At 41.0% G+C, this 12,470-nt stretch overlaps 1 pseudogene; it reads left to right on the forward strand.

Moving 5' to 3' along the window:
* Positions 1-1,749: 1,749 nt before the first annotated feature.
* LOC101406095 (metaxin-3-like) lies at positions 1,750-2,857 on the forward strand (annotated as a pseudogene).
* Positions 2,858-12,470: the final 9,613 nt, after the last annotated feature.

Below are 12,470 nucleotides of genomic sequence, written 5' to 3' on the forward strand. Positions count from 1 at the left end.
ATAACCATACAGAGAAGAATTCTTTCAAGTGACTTTGAGACAGTATATTGGCTGTACAGTGTACAATGAGATAGATTTGAAGGACAAACAAAGAAATCTTAAACAATACTCAGTAGACTTACTGTCAGTAATAATATTGCTATTTCAAAACTACTATATTCATATAATAGGATAAAGTAAATGTCATTGGGAACCAAGATTTTCAGTATAAGAGAAAACAGTATGTACATATAAAATCAATGAAGTAAAAATTATATAATCTTTAATTTGAATCGAAAATATCAGTGTGAACTCTTGACTGCTTACTCTCTTTCTAAAAAATAAGTATTTCCTTTTTCTGTTCACTGAAAAGCCCTAGAAGCGGTGACAATTTAGTAGTGATGAGTACCCCTACTGGTCAAATTGTGATCTCTAAAATGCCATTTCCTTCTAAAAGGTACCAGGGCTCCTTGGAGAAATGGCCGATTCCAACACTGGAGCAGGAAATATACAGAATGGGCCTAGGATATCTTGTACCTGAAAGTAAAGCCGCTATCAAAGACACGGGCTCATGTCAAAATGACGGAGTCACCAACTGGAAGAGGCTCTCACTGGCCAAATATGGAACAATTCCAGCATCAAGAAGAATTATGACGACAGTGAATGAAAACACAGGGAATATATAAACACCCGTGAGTTCATGATGATAATTTTTGAAACCTCATTGCTACATGCTGATCTTTTGTGAGTCATTGTTTTGAATATCTATTGCTGCATAATAAACCACTCTCCAAACTTAGTGGCTTAAAAAAGCAAAAACCTCATTGGTCCCCTCTGGATGTTGCTAGGGTACCATCTCAACATTCTGAAAATTGATTTTTTTTTTTTAAAAAAAAGGATGTAGCTGCCTTTTCTGCAGATCCTGTGTTTCAGGCTATCCAAATCAATGATGCGGGAAAGTTCTTTATAGAAAAACCACAGCTAATAAACGCAGAAGAAATGATGGAAATAGAAAAATCACTATTTTGCAATCCTTTATGAAATAATGGATCTAGGCAGTGATCATCAAGTGCTACTAAAACTATCGGGTGAAAAGTTGATGGCAAACTTGAAGCCAGGCTGAAAACACCTGAACCCACTGATCAATCTCAACATCATTAAAAGCTGGACAATGTCATGTGCCTCCTGATATGATGCAATAGAATGTATAGAGCCACACTTACAAAATATTCTTTTTTGTGTGTGTGTGAGGAAGATGAGCCCTGAGCTAACATCCATGCTAATCCTCCTCTTTTTGCTGAGGAAGACCGGACCTGAGCTAACATCTATTGCCAATCCTCCTCCTTTTCTTTTTTTCCCCCAAAGCCCCAGTAGATAGTTGTATGTCATAGTTGCACCTCCTTCTAGTTGCTGTATGTGGGATGCGGCCTCAGCATGGCCAGAGAAGCGGTGCGTCGGTGCGTGCCCAGGATCCGAACCCGGGCCACCAGCAGCGGAGCGCGAGCACTTAACCTCTAAGCCACGGGGCCACCCCCAAAATATTCTTGACAAAAAGAAAAAAATCAAACCTCTAGGGCTTGATTTATAATTTTTTACAAGATTGATTACAAATTCAAATCCAGAATGTGAGAAATCCCACATGACAAATTACTCAGTTTCCTCAACAAATAAATGGCATAAGACAAAACCAAAATGAAACCAGTAACAAAAAGAGGAGTCATTCTATTAGTTAAAAGAAACTTAAGAGTAGCAAAGTTCAGCCCCAGCAAGATGGCAGCCTCCTTGGAGTCCAATTACTGGGAAGGTGGCTGGGGGTTCCCATCATACACAGTGAGTCCCTGGTGGTGATAGCTTATGCCAAATTTGCTCGTGCACTCTTTTTTTTTTTTTTGGTAGTTTATATACTTGTTTATTTATTTAATTGAGGTCATATTGGCTTTTAACGTTGTTTAAATTTCAGGAGTACATTATTATATTTCGGTTTCTGTGTAGATTACATTGTTTTTCTGGTGCACTCTTTTTTTTTTTTTTTAAGATTTTATTTATTTATTTTTTCCCCCCAAAGCCCCAGTAGATAGTTGTATGTCATAGCTGCACATCCTTCTTGTTGCTGTACGTGGGACACGGCCTCAGCATGGCCAGAGAAGCGGTGCGTCGGTGCGCGCCCGGGATCCGAACCCGGGCCGCCAGCAGCGGAGCGCGCGCACCCAACCGCTAAGCCACGGGGCCGGCCCTCTGGTGCACTCTTAAACATCAATATCATAGATAACACACGGAGAGGTTCAAGAGGAGATGTACCAATTTGGACAACAACATTGTTTCTCAGCCAGAAAAAATACTAAACTTTTTAAGAAAACAGAAATATAATGCTGATTATGAACTCTCAGCAAAACAAGGGGCAGACACACTGGCTTACATTGCTCTCCTCGAAAAGAAGCTGCTTCCTGCAGTGCTCCCACATTTTCGACAGAGGTGATAGTTGAAATTCTTTACTGTGATAAAGCTATGGTTTTGGTTTGCTCCATGAATTCCTTTTCTCTTGAGTTTGATCCTTCCTGGAAGAATGTCTAAGGGAGACCTGAATAGGCTTCTCCTGACCAGAGGAGAGCCTCACCTCTACCACCTCTGAGATGTAGAAGCACAGATGTACAAAGCTGCCAAGGAGTGCCTAAACCCTCTGTCAAACAGATTGGGAACGTCTCCGTTTTTCTTTGGAGATACACCTTCTACCTTGGCTGCCTATGTGTTTAGTTTCCTTGCTCCTCTAAGTGCACTGTCCTAAAGTTCAGTTACAAGAACATTTGAAACAGCTCTCCACTGAGCTTTTGTGATGACATCCTAAACAGTTATTTTAGGCTTAGTCTTGGAGATGGATGACAATCTTGCCAAAGCCCTCAACTTCCTCCTTGATGTTGGAGGAGGTCATTGAGAGAACATGACCTCTGGTTTACCGGTGAGCTGGACCTAGGCAATCAGAGGCTCCTTACCCCCTCCTGTGTCCTTGGAATGTACTTTCTGCCCACTGTTCCCACACTAGGAGCCAGTTCAAGGATGCTGCCTTGAGAGAGTATGTGTTGTTGAGATCATTTGGACTGGATACATGACTGAACCCCGTTAGGGTCTCTATATAAACTTTTAAGATTCTGGTGGGTAGGTGCAGAGATCTACTCATCTTGCAGCTGCCTAAGACAGGCCTCATAGGTAAGTTTTCTTGCTTATTAAAACTGCCACCTACCAATCTGGAGTGGTCTGCCTCTTTCTTTTGTCTCCCCTTGCCCTCCATGTACAGGGGCCAGTTTCAAATTCACCCTGAGAACTCCTAAGATCGCAAACCAACACTCAGAAACTGCCAACACTCAAGTTGACTCCAGCAGAGGAAGAAAGTAATTCCTTACACTGGCCATCAGCCTGACAGTTGTCATGCATTGTGCCTAAGCTTTTGCCTTTGAGTCATAGGATTGTTGCAGAAATCTCTTACACGAAGCAAATGCAAAAATAAAATACTGTTAATAGGTATAAGGAAGACTCTAGGGGCCGGTCCGGTGGCCTAGTGGTTAAGTTCGCATGCTCTGCTTGGGTGGCCCGAGGTTTGCGGGTTCGGATCCTATGCACCGCTCATCAAGCCATGCTGTGGTAGGTGTCCCATATATAAAAAAAATATGTAGAAGAAGATGGGCACAGATGTTAGCTCAGGGCCAATCTTCGTCACAAAAATAAATAAAGATAGCATTTTAAAAAAAAAAGGAAGACTAAAACAAAGGGAACTTTCTATGCCATCTTTTTTTTTTTATTAGGAAGCTTGTATTTTAATTTAGCAATGCACTTTATATAATATCAAGATGAACATTAAATGAACTTGGAGGAAAAAAAATACATTATGCTGTATATATTTTCAAAAAAACAAAAACCTGCCTTAATCTTGGCAGTTTGCCTTTAGTTCACATGTTTCTGACCAAGAGCTACAATTCTGTTCTGCATGTGCACTCTTAATTTATTCAAGTTAATTTACTCAATTTATTAGTTTTCTTAGACCAGTCTGAAATCTAATATGTGGCTCTTTGTCTAAGTCTTTTTTCTTCTGTTTAGAAACCTGATGCGCATGTTAGGAACTAGGAAAAACATAAATTACTTCAAAAGAAAAGCCTGTATTTAACTTTGAAACAAAAAGACAGAGACTTAAGAAACCTACCAATCAAATGCAAAATGTAGATTTCGTTTAGATCCTGATTTTACATAAACCAACTATAAAAAGACATTTTGAGACAATTGGGGAAAACTGAACATGGACTGATTATTAGATGATACTAAGGAATTATTGTTAATTTTGCTGGGTATGATAATGAAATTGTGGTTATATTATGGTTATAAAATAAGTCTGTATTAGAGATTTTTACTGAAGAATTTACAAGTGAAATGATGTGATGTCTTGGATTGTTTTAGAATACTTCAGCAAAAGAACAAAAAAGCAGTGGTGGGAAGGATAGAGTATAAATAAGGGCAACAGAGTGTTGATAATTGCTGCAGCTGAGTGACAGGTGTATGGTGGCTTATTACACCATTCTCTCTACTTTATGTATGTTTGAAATTTTCCATAATAAAAAGGTATGAATTCCCTCACTCACATGTCTCTCCAGGTGAAGCTATGGAACTCAAAGAGAAAGATCAAGTGTTAGATCAAATAAAAATTTTATAATGTAAATTACTTTCTTTAACTTGCTTTCTTTGGTCTTGAAAGCCTTTTAACAGATAGAAGTTAAAGTATTATGGAAAAATAAAAGCCAGTTGTCACAGTCTGTTAATCCCATATGCTTCCCATGAGAAGCATAAATAGTTAAACGGCGGTTTTATGGGATCCAGGGCCCACCATAGGAAAACTTCCAAAAGGGCTCTTGAACACTCCATCCTTCCTTTTCTTCTTTTTTATTTTTTTTTCAATCAATGGGGGCAGAAACGGGGAAAAATTGAGGCCTGAAGTAATCTCTTATTGGGTAGGTAGAGTAAAGTAAAGATGGGGGCTTTGGTTTCAGATGCTCTGGTGACAGAAACATAAGTATCTTTTGCTGCACAGGAAAGATAGTTCTGTTTGCAGGCATCTGCTGAAGGAAAGAATAGCAGAAGATCATCACTATGTTGGATGACACTAAACAACCAGGAAACATAATATTATTAAACCCTTTTAAATCCTTTAGTAAAAGAGATAGGCCTTGGAATGTTTTCCATGTAGATTGGTACAGAGAAAAAGACAGAACCCACGCCTATGACTGTGAACTATTTAGCAGTAGGTGGAGTGTCAGACACGTCGTGGCTGGATTAGGGGCAATTGGAAATGAAGGCAATATTGCTGCATTAACAGAGCAGAGATCTTGAATGAAAAGATAGGTACTTTTACTAACTTTGTAGCTTCCCTACAAGGCATCCAGGTACAGAAAGGCTCTCATGGGAAAAATAGTTTGTTTTAAAAGTGATATAATCACAGAAAGGAGACTTTCTTCTGCTTTCAGATGCAAAGGATACTGTACGGGTTTCCTAGGGCTGCTGCAAGAGCTCCCTGGACCCAATTCCAATCTGTGTGTGGAGAGGCTTCCCCATACCAATAGGCAGTTCTCAAATGCCGGCAGTGTGTCCAAGAATTCAACTCAATTCTGACACTATCTACCAGAGATAGATCAGATTCCACAGGTAAAGGGCTCAGTCCTGCAAGACTGCCCTCCACGTCAGACACCAGCGCAAACCCAGGTTGTTACCTGTGCTTCTGACCCACCACCTACAAACCAGGAGTTCTCATGACCCCCTCCTGAGGTTCAATTAGTTTGCTAGAATGGCTCACAGAACTCAGGGGAACACTTACTTATGTTTACAGTTTATAAGGATGTGACAAGGGATACAGATGAACATCTGGATGGAAGAGGTGCGTAGGGCAAGGTATGAGGGAAGGGATGTGGAGCTTCCGTGCCCTCTCTGAAGCACCACACTTCCAGCACCTCCATGGGCTCACCAATCCGGAAGCTCTCTGAAAAAGGGAGCCAACAGCTGTCCTCTTGGGTTTTAAGGAGGACACAGTCATGAGAGACTAAGTCATTGGCCATCCGCCGTTGATTCGACCTCCAACCTCCAGGCCCTGGAAATCAGGGGAGGGACTGAAAGTTCCAGTCCTCTGAGCACATGGCTGGTTCTCCTGGCAGCCAGCTCCCACTCTGGGGCGGGGTCCAAAAGTCACCTTCATTGACATAAACAAGAAATCCCAAGGGTTTTGGGAGCTGTGAGCCAGGAACTGTGGATGAAGTCTCATATATATGAGAAATATATTTTGGTCATCTGAAAGACCGAATATATATTTCTTATAAATCACAATATTTCAGCTGCCATAACAAAATATCACAGACTGGGTGGCTTAAACAACAGAAATTTATATTCTCACAGTTCTGGGTGCTAGAAGTCTGAGATCAAGGTGTTGGCAGGGTCAATTTCTTCTGAAACCTCTCTCCTTGGCTTGTAGATGTCGTCTTCTCCCTGTGTCTTCACAGGGCCTTCCCTCTGTCCCTGTCTGTGTCCAAATTTCCTCCTCTCACAAAGACACCAGTCAAACTGGATTAGGGCCCACTCAAATAACCTCTTTTTAACTTAATTATCTCTGTAAAGACTTCATCTCAAAATTCAGTCCATTCTGAAGTACCAGGGGCTAGGAATTCAACATATAAATTCGAGGGGAACATAATTCAGCCCATAACAGGTACTTTGAGAACAGATTTATCTGCAGGAAGTTGTCACTGCAGAGCCTTGCCCAGATGCTCTCAGGTCCCCTTTATCAGCTCTTCCCCCAGCTTCTGCACGCTTTGCTGCTAAAAGCTTACACTTGCAGCCTTCTGAGGATTGCGGTTGCACATTGGACCCCCACCTCCGCCCCACCATATGGAGGGCTGGAAGTGCCTGGGAGTCTTACAAGTCCACCCGGCCCCCACACCAGGCAGCCCTTAGCCAGTCATTGGCAGAGAGTACAAAAGCCCATGAAGCCTAATTCCTGCCCCAGAGCTCCCAGCAGGGTGGGTTGCATCTGGGACATCAGCTGTAATCTTGCCCTTGCCTGGTTTCTGCTTCTTTGGGATCCTGTTTCCCCACTCCCTCATGGTTCTCCTGGGAACCTTCCTTAATAAACCGTTTCTGCATGGGTGCTTGGCTCAGAGTGGTCTTCCGGGAGAATCCTACCTAAAACCTATTTTAACTGGCTAAACAGAGTGAATAACCCAACCTACTATGTCAAGGACAGAAGGAAAGAGGCACAGAAGCAAGGATTCTTGTTGTTCAGAGATCACTGGAATGGTGTGTTTAGAACTGGACATTGGAGGTTTAGTCAGAGCTGCTGAGGCAGAAACCTCCTGCCCTGGGGAGTGGTGTGTCCTCCAGAAACTCTCCCTCGGGGATTATGACTCAACAGGTGGATAGGAAAGGAAGGATGCCATTAAAATTGCAGAAGGGCCCTAATGTAACATTTGCAGGGAGAGAGGTAGAAGTCACAATTTGATTAGAAATTCCCACAGCATTAAAAATTTCTGAAGAGAGAGAGAAATTTGCCAAAACTTATCAGAACTGGGCCACGGGGACAAGCCCTTGACTTGGGTGCCACCTAGTGTGTGGAAGATGCGAAGACCAGAGTGACTCAGGTGTTCTGCCATACGGAAACGACCTTCTAATTCCCAGGCTCCCATAGAGGAGTATGGATTTGGGGGTGCAACTTGATTCTGAGCCCATTGAGGAGGTGGGCCCAAGGAGTTATTTCTGTCCGGAGGTCAATATAGGTGTTTATTTTTCCAAAGATCTCTTTGACCGTAGAAATGAAAGTCCCCACTCAGGATCTTTGTTAAAAGCCCTTCCTCCCCTTTTTTCTTTGTAATCACTCTGTCCCCTTCCAGCATTTCAAATTTTTTTTGATTTGCAAAACTACAATTTTATTCTTTCTTTATGAGCAATTTTCTGCTACTGTCAGAGTGCCATCAGTAAAGATTGATTTGAATCTATATTCGACCATTGGCAATAAGCAGAAGCAAAGGCTGCTGCTACCTCTGCCCCTTGGTATAGAACAGGCCCAGGATTTGGCCGGCAGGGTCACATGTTTGGCAGCATGGCCAGAACAGTTAGCAATGTGGGAACAGATCAACGCTGCTGGCATGGGCCATGGGGTTGAAGCCAAGGAGTAGGGCCGTGCAGTGAGCATGGTTGGCAGAACCAGGACCAGGGAACTGGCTGGCTCAGTCACAGTAGCCAGAGGTCAGCGGGATCAGGGTCAAGCAGGCTACCAGTGTGGCCAGAAGACTTCTTACCTACAGGAGTGTTGAGCAAGTAAGTAAATACATTGAGAATAACAGGAACCAGGTTTCTCAGTGTTGGAGAAGGGAGTTACAAATAGGGAAAGGGGGGCCGGCCCGTGGCTTAGCGGTTAAGTGCGTGTGCTCTGCTGCTGGCGGCCTGGGTTCGGATCCCGGGCGTGCACCGACACACCGCTTCTCTGGCCATGCTGAGGCTGCTTCCCACATATAGCAACTAGAAGAATGTGCAGCTATCACATACAACTATCTACGGGGGCTTTGGGGGAAAAAATAAATAAATAAAATCTTTAAAAAAAAAAAACAAATAGGGAAAGGGGAAAGGCTAGAATAATTCTGTAGGATTGTATTGGAATTGGAGGTATCAATGAGAACTCATGATTTTTAATAGATAGAAATAAAAAGCAAACATAGGCATACTTATACATGTGTGTTTGTGAGTTTGTATGTGCATGTATATATATGTTTCCTAGCTCTGTCCACTGAGAAGCCCTAGAAGCAATGACACCTCATAGCAACGAGGATACCTAGCATCCAGATATAAACGCTATTTTCCCCTAAAAGGAAACAGGGCTTCTTGGAGAAATGGCTGTTCCAGGACTGGATAGGGGAAAAAAAAAAAGAGCCTGGGATATCTTCTTGTGTCAGAATATAAGGAGGTGATCAAGGAATTATAAGACTATGTCAAAGGAACCTGAGAAAAGGATACATGTACTACCACTGGCCAAATTAGGGACAATTTGAGCATCAAAATATATAATGATAGTAATGGATTATAACTCATTGAATAAAATAGGGATCCATGATCCCATACTCATACAGCAGTCCCCCCTTATCTGCAGGGGATACATTCCAAGACCCCCAGTGGATGCCTAAAACTCCAGACAGTACTGAACCCTACATATACTACGTTTTTTCCTATACATACATACCTATGATAAAGTTTAACTTACAAATGAGGCACAGTAAGAGATTAGCAACACTAACTAATAATAATATAGAACAATTATAACAATACACTGTAATAAAAGTTACCATAGATCTTAGCAACTTCAGCATACGATCTTTTTCTTTCCTTATTAAGTCAAGAACTTTCACCTTTTCACTTAAAGGAACCCCTTTACAGCTTCTCTTTGGCATATCTGACTTGCCAGCATCATTACTCTTGCTCTCTGGGGCCCTTATTAACTAAAATAAAGGTTTCTTGAACACAAGCACTGCGAGACCACAACCGTCGATCTGATAATCCAGATGGCTACTAAGTGACTACTGGGCGGGTAGAGTGTACAGTGTGGATACGCTTGACAAAGGGATGATTCATGTCCTGGGTGGGACAGAGCAGAGAAAGTGGAGATTTCATTATGCTGCTCAGAACAGCATACAATTTAAAAATTATAAATTAATTATTTCTGGAATTTTCCATTCAGTATTTTCAGACCACGGTTGACCACAGGTAACAGAAACCTCAGAAAGCAAAACCTCAGATAAGGGGGGATTACTGTATAAGTAAATAAATGAATAAAAAAATAAATGAGGGAAAATGGAAAGCTCTTCCTTACAATAGAATGCCAACTAACAAATGTAGAAGGAAGGGCAGAACTAGAAAATTATCGTGTGGCTATCATCATCATCATCATAGATTTAAGCAAGAATCATCAATGAATGCTAAAACTAATAGAGGAAAGTTTGACGAAGAAACAGGTATTTACATAATCTCAAATTGTGTCCCCACAAAATACTTATTAATTACTTGTCAAATTTAGGGGTACAAAATACTTGCTAGTTAAATTAATAAGGACAACATATCTGTTAATTACCTTTACAGTGGTGAAAACTTTAAGACACCATCTTAACCAAGTGATTAAACGTTAACATCATGGGCTGGCCTGGTGGCACAGCAGTTAAGTTCACATGTTCGGCTTCGGCGGCCCAGGGTTCACGAGTTTGGATCCTGGGCGCGGACCTGCTCACCACTCATCGAGCCATGCTGAGGTGGCGTCCCATATAGAAGAGCTATAACTGTACAACTGTGATACACAACTATGTACTGGGGCCTTGGGGAGAAAAAAAAAAGAGGAAGATTGGCAACAGATGTTAGTGCAGGGCCAATCTTCCTCAAAAAAAAATTATATATAAAATAAAAGTTAATATCAACAATAAGGGGGCAAATCAACATCATGCGCCTCCTGACATGAGGGAGTGAGAGGAACATAGCATCACTTCTCAGGTATTCTTGCCAAAAGCATATAGTCTGAATCCAATCACTTAAAACATCATACAAACCCAGACTGAGGGACATTCTACAAAGTAACCGGTCTGCACTCTTAAAAATTGTCAAGATGTTGAAAGGCAAGGTAAGACCAAAGAGCTGTTGCATATTGAAGAATAAAGAGGCATAAAAAGTAAATGCAATGTATGACCTGGATTGGATCTTGGACCTAAAAAAGACATTAAGATAACAGGCAAAATGTGAGTGGGACCTGTACATTACATGGTCAAATTGCATCGATGTTAATTTTCTGATTTTGGTGGTTGGTGTACCGTGCTTATGTAGGAGAGTGCCCTTGTTTTTAAGAAATCAACATTAAAGTATTAAGGGGTAGTATTAAAGTATTAATGGAGCACTGTGTGCAACTTACTTTTAAATGGTTCAGGAAAAAGCAAACATATCTAAATCTATATATACAGAGAGAGAGGATGACAATAAAGATGATAAGGAAAATGTGGTAAAATGTCAACAATTGGGGACTCTGGCTGGAGGGTATAAGGGAGTCCTTTGTACTATTCCTAAAACTTTTCTGTAAGTTTGAAACGATTTCAAAATAAAATTTTTTTCAAAAAATGGAATTCATTGGGGTCCCAGAATCCTCCTAAAATCTCCATTCTCCATCTCTCAATCAATTCATGCTTTCTTCTGGGGGAAAAAAAAAAAAGATCTCATGCACTCAAAGAGTTGAAGAATTCATTAGATTCTCACGCAATCTAGAGACTTTTAGAAGACCTTCCTCTGAGACAACAGGCCCATTTTCCCCAAAGCCAAGCTCTGGTGAGTACCCCAGTCCAGGCACAGAGTTGTAAGCCAGGAAACTCCAACGTGAGGAATTTATTATTGGAGAATATTTCCTCCTATTTTATTATATATCTGCTTTCATTGTCCAACTGGCTTGAAGGATTAGTTTAGAGGATAAAAATGCCTTTTTTCTGTCACGTAAGTTTTTCTTTCTTTTTTTATTTGGCTCATGTAGTAGATTGGATCAATGCTTCCAATTCTTCACTCCCTTCTCATATTAAAATTATATATGCATGGCCTTTGTCATGCACTACTTTGTAGTACCTCCCACTAAAGAAGGCAAAGTCATAACTCTCTCTCACATTGATGTTGGGCGTGGCCATATGATTTGCTTTGGCCAAGGATATACAGGCAGAAGTAACTGTGCAGTTTTTGGCTTGAGAAACATTGCATGTTTTCCCACTCTCCACTCCTATAATCCACCATAAGTAAAGAACGTTTCATCAGGATAGGCCCCAGAATGAAAACATGAAGAGCAGACCTGAGCCAAATCCACAGCCTACAGACAAGCCCAGCCAACCCATAGTGTGAAGCCAATGCCCCAGCTGACCTGCAGATTCATGAGAAAGACAAATAAATGTATGTTATTGTAAGCCACTGAGATTTGGTGGTTTGTTTATGATGAAGTATTATTAAAGCAATAGCTGACTAATATAAATCATTTGACATTTTTGTAGATTTCCACATTTCTTCTAAAGAAAGTGAAGGAAAGAAAGACTGACACATTTGGAACAGCCTTCAAATAAGCAGACATAATTCATTCATGGTTTTAAAAGATATACTCAGAATAGAAATATAATTACACATCCCATCCTGAACTTTTAAAAAACCTATATATGTTACCTGTGAATTTTCCTCCAGAATAGGTAGTTTCCTATTGACGAGGAAAAGCAACATATTTCTTGTCAATAGGTTTCCCTCTAACATAGATCAAAGATCTACACTGGTTTGTCTGCAGTCTGGTAAAGCCTCTCTGACATGGCAGCTTAATTTCAGTTCTCACAAACGAAGAAATCTCGTAAGTCTATAACTGTAGAATTTGACAGTATGATAGCAGATGCTGCCTAGATCTGATATTTCCCACACTTCCTAAAAATCAAACC

The sequence above is a fragment of the Ceratotherium simum genome, chromosome 22, assembly GCF_057802395.1.
Source record: "Ceratotherium simum simum isolate JZ-2026a chromosome 22, ASM5780239v1, whole genome shotgun sequence".
NCBI classification, from domain to species: domain Eukaryota; kingdom Metazoa; phylum Chordata; class Mammalia; order Perissodactyla; family Rhinocerotidae; genus Ceratotherium; species Ceratotherium simum.